The following is a 5,484-nucleotide window of genomic DNA, read 5'->3' as shown; positions in this document are numbered from 1 at the left end:
CATTTGAAGTCCACTGAAACTTTATTAGTCTTTGTAAAAGGTGACCTCACCATCAATTGTAAACTCTTTGTTCATATCTTCTTTACATGCAGGATAGATATCTTTGTCATGTTGTATTAACTGGCAAAACCTTTTCATCACCTGAGAACTACTTCTGAGGTGTCTTCTATCAATATACCGAATCTTTGTTTTAAGAAAATTTTCAGCAACCATCACCGAGTGTTCTTTGCTGGGGAAATCATTACTAAAGAATTTACTCGAGAACTTGAATAAGTCTTGAATCCTTTTTTGAATGCTCCTTCTATTCTAGAAACAATTGTTCTTAATCCAATTACTCTTCTGTAATGGACATCTTTTTCTTTGAATTTTTGAAAATCAATTCTGGTAGTTGGAACCTTGATCATGAAGTTTTCTGCTTTACCAATAGTGATAAAATAGTAAGCATCATATATCTTGATAAAAATCTGGTCCTGCTGATAAAAATGTTAACAGCAAAATATCTCTTGGAGAGATTGTTGGATTATTTGTGTAACAATCTTTGACAACTTCCTGAATCCATCTGGGCAATAGAGAAATCTCTGGAAAATGAGGATTGGTCATGTAGATGGAATTGATGGCTCCAAAATTATACCAATCTCTAATATCCTTTGCATCAACTCCTTGAACAAAGTTAAGCCGTGGATAAACTCCTGTAAAATCAATGTAACATGTATCTATATTGTTGAGAGAATATAACTCCTACATAATCTGTGCTTGTTCCATGATTGCTAGATGGTAGTTAGATAAGAAATCTATAATATTATTTCTCTTTGGAATTGTAGTTCAGGTAATATCCGGCCTAAGAGAAATAGAATCATAAGCAGTTTTAATTTTAGCCTGCTTAGGCTATTGATTATCAGTTTCCTTCGTCTGTGATGAAGAAGTGTCTTTATCTGCAGTTGAATCTGCCATTATCTTTACCCATCTGAATAGGGTAAATAATTTATTTTTGGTTTGTCGATAATCATTGATTTTACTATGACTATTATTGCAATATAAGGCAAGTAATTCAGAATCTTCTTTGGGTATATTTGCAAAATTTGGAATTTTAAGAATATCGTGTACAGATCATTGAAGGCTATCAATCTTTTGTGACATTCGAGCAATGAGCTCATGAATCTATTCTTTCAAGTTTATCTCTGCCATCGCGAGTTAAAAAATCTGCAAGACAGTTTTTGTTAGATCTAATAATTTCAATATCAAAAGTATGCTCAGACAATAACATTTGTCATTTGATAAATCGTTTATATTCAGGCTTTAAAGGTAAATTATTTTAAATAAATGCTTTCACCTAAGTATTATCTATTCTTAATAAAAATTTCTTGGTAATAGAAAATAGTAAAATTTTTGACAACTTTTTACTATTGCTAATAACTCTTTTTCGTTAATATGGTATCTTTATTGTGTTTCGAAAAAACTTCCAAAAGCATAGCTATAAAGAATTTCTCCTATCTTATGGTGATTATTATTATAATCTATCTTCTTTAAAATACCACTCCAAATCTTGTCAGAACCAGCAATTTCTAGTATTAAATCATCTTTATCTTTTGGTAAAGATAATTTTGATAAATCTTTACAAAGTGATTTAATCTTTTCAACTTGATCTTCTCAATAAGAAGAAAAATCAAACCTTTGATCTTTTTCCAACAGTTTTTGAAAAGGTTTTCTTATTTTTGCTAGATTTTATATAAAATCTGATGCATAATTTAGAATTGCAAGAAAACTTTGTACTTGTTTTTTATCTACAAGTTTATTAGAAAATTGATTAATCTTTTCAAATATACGCGATTGAAGTTTTACTCCTTTTCCATCTATCTCCATTCCAAGAAACTTTATTTATTGCAATCCCATTTTTGCCTTCTTTTCAGAAGGAGCTAATCCATGTTGTATGCATAAATCTACATAAGTATATAAATTTGTAATATTTTTTTGGCAAACCCCATTCACAGGATGAGATGCCAACCTTAGCTTATTAATGACAACCAGTAAAGAAAGAATTACAGAGAGTTAGAGAAGCCATAAATTAGGAGTACTACTCCCTCACAACTTCAATACGCATATTGGAGAATTACCGATAGTTTAATAAAACTGAAGCTCTAGTTGCCATAGGAAGATTTGTGAAAGACGTAGTGAACAACTCAGACCTTAACTACGATCCAACCAACGTATCTACCAGACCATTTGCTTCCCTAAAAATGTGAAGTACTGAAGTGGACAAGTCCTTCAACAAAGCACAGGTCCTCTGCAATAAGGAACACAAAGGCCATTTGGATATTGTCTCTAAATTAATCAGCGAGACAAGACTCTCCGAATCCACTTCTATAGGCAATCATCCACAATAATTCAATGAACACAATTGAAGACCATGCAACAATGCTAGACTCTCCGTTGTAAGTACATCCACTTCCCCGAACTCCTTATAGAAAGCGAAAATCAACTTCCCTTCAGTATTTAAGTGTGTAATATGTTGAGCAATACTATTGCTGGCAATTAGTATATCATCAACATAAACATGTATAAAAGGATATCTTTTAAAAATATTTTCCATTTTTCTTTAAAATATCTAGGGTGCATTTTTAATCTGAAAGGCATTACAAGCCATTCATATTGTCCTTGAGGGGACGAAAATGCTGTCTATTGAAATGCATTCTTATTTGCCAAAATCCACTGTTGCAATCAAATTTAGAAAATATCTTTTTTCCTGTAGTAGCATTAATCAGACTTTCTTTATGAGGTAAAAAGTATCCATCAAAAATAGTATTATCTTAAAGTTTTTTTATAATTAACTGCCATTCTAGGTTTCTCTCTTACAATCTCGACATGGTTTCTTACTATAAATGTTGGGGAAGAATGTGGAGATCTACTCTAACAAATTATTTTTAATTTTTCTAACTCATCTAATTGTTTTTAAATTCTTTTTTAGGATTGCTTCATATTTCCCAAATTTTATTTGCTTACATCATCTTTACAATTTCCAATACACCTTTTTATCTTCCCAATATCTTTTTATCTCACAAACATCACATCACAAAAAGTGCTACAGTAAAAATATCCCAAATAATCCCAAATAACTTACAATCCAAACAGACCTATATCTCATTGCCTTAACTATTATTATTTTATTTTTATCTATCATTCTAATCTAGTCTCTTCTTATTCTTATCCCAGAACTGTAAAGGATTATTTGAATAGCATTGCTTAATCTTTGTCTTAACTGTTTCTAATCTTTCAACTATAGTTTTTATTTGTTTTGGAGTTTTATCTATCGTACAATGTCAATTCAGAGGACAACATCGGGACTGCCGTCGTCGGAGGTTTGCTTACCTGTGGTGTTCAGCGGGGATCGGACACGTGCGACACTGAGCCAGCTTCAGTTCAGAAGCAGCGGTATCATACTCGATAGAAGAACACTGCGGGTGTCAGCTGCGGATCGCGGTAGAAATATTAGCGGCGGCGATGGAGGCAGCGATGGAATAACTAATATCAATAGCGGCAGCGGCAGTGCGCAAAACACCAAAAACAACAACGATGGCGATACTAGGAAAGGAAGTCCGCCGTCGTCGTCGTCCTCATCCTCCTCCAATTACGTGGTGCGGCTGGACAAGTCTTCCTGCATCACTCGGCCACTTGCCGAGATCCTCCGAGACCTCAACAAGAGAATTCCAGATAACATCATCAAATCAGCTCCGCATCTGGATCGGGATCATTATCCTACGTTCATCCCCTGGTACCATGCCAACCGCGCATGTTAAGCTTTTATGCCCCAGGTTGGTGTGGTGAAATACGTGATGTTATATTCTCTGAGAATGGAAGTGTTACAGTGGTTTACCGTGTCACCATACGAGGTTCGGATGGTGAGGCACACCGGGAATCAACTGGGACTGTGTCATCCAGCAATGGCCAGGTTGTAGATCTTGTAGCTGCAGCAGAGGAAATAGCATTTTGCCGAGCATGTGCTCGATTTGGACTAGGCTTATATCTCTATCCTGATTAATAGTCTAGTCACAGAAGTAGTTATTGAGAACATGTTTCAATGTTGTTTGTACATGTTATCTTGAAATGCGGCATATATCTTTTTTCCTGGTGTCGTCAATAGAGATATTGGCACAGGGTGGCTATGAATTGCTCTATATTGACTAAGTGGTGGTTGTGAATTTGGGAATGTTGAATTTGGAGATAATAGTACCCTTCCCCTTTCCTGGTTTCACCTTGTCTCTCGTCACCTGTGTAAGTTCGCCATTTCTTCATAAAGTAGGAAAGGCAAGGAAAACTGTAATTGCAGATTTAGTTAAATATGCTTCCTGGTAGAAACAATTGCAATTAATCAGCTTGAAATTATAGCATAAAAAAAAAAGAAGTTTTATCTATCGTACTTTTGATCTTTAAAATGGGTTTTCCTTTTGGAAATAATGGTTTTTCTTTGTATCCTATATCACCACGTTGGGCTGTGCGAGGTTGAAAGGAAATTAGTGTTTTTCTAGCATAAGTAGTTTTGAGTCTATTGACAATAATACATTTACCACATAGTGTTTTAAAATATATTTGTTATTTAAAAGTATCAAAAAAATATATGAAATAATTGAAGAAAATTATTTCCAAATCTATACCGGCATCATACAAGTAAAATGGGGGACATTTTACAAGAAATGATCCAAATAATATTTGAGGTGAAGAAATTCCTTCAAATAACCGTATCTTGTTATTAGAGATATCTAATCCAACGATATCATTTAATTTTTCTGAATATTGATTAGGAAAACATGTTCGTTTACATAAATAAGATCCTGATCCACTATCTACATAGGTAGCAAAATATTCTACTTTAAAATCTTTATAGGTTAGTCCAATTAAAATATAAATACTAGTTGGACTAGCAAAATATTCTATTAAAATCTATAATAGTTTCAATTGTCAAAGTGTTCTACCACATTATTACCATTATAGAATTCAAAAAAATAAAAATATCTATGAATTTCTTCTCTATATATCACGCTAATCATTCTACAAGGCCTATTTTTACAAATTACAAAGAGCTCTAAAAGATACAATCAAATTTAAATTGCTTTCAAATTCAACAAACAAAAAATCACTGAATTGCTTGTAATTATAACAATTTTGAATAGTTTTCTATAGTAATAAAGTTGTTAAATACTTTATGCTGAATTTAAAATTTTTTTAAGTAAATTATAGTTCCAGTACATAGCACGGGACACAATGCTAGTATTCTCTGTACAGATTTTTTATTTCTGGAGATGCAACATCAAGTCCATTATTGGCGTTCAAAGGTTGCGAAGCGTATCCATACATTTGTATCGTGAGCTTTTATTAAATAATTTATAGGTTTGGGTGGCCCAAATAGAGCCCTTGCACTTTGGAATCGCCACTGTGGACGTTTTGCATCCAAATCGTGGGCTCCCTTTAGTTGCTTTGGAATCGCCACATGTT

General features: G+C 33.4%; 1 pseudogene; it reads left to right on the top strand.

Moving 5' to 3' along the window:
* Positions 1 to 3,311: 3,311 nt before the first annotated feature.
* On the top strand, positions 3,312 to 4,033 carry LOC113771289 (annotated as a pseudogene).
* Positions 4,034 to 5,484: the final 1,451 nt, after the last annotated feature.

The sequence above is a fragment of the Coffea eugenioides genome, chromosome 5 (assembly GCF_003713205.1).
Source record: "Coffea eugenioides isolate CCC68of chromosome 5, Ceug_1.0, whole genome shotgun sequence".
NCBI lineage: Eukaryota > Viridiplantae > Streptophyta > Magnoliopsida > Gentianales > Rubiaceae > Coffea > Coffea eugenioides.
The sequence above is the reverse complement of the archived record's forward strand: the minus strand, read 5'-3'. Positions and strand labels throughout refer to the sequence as shown.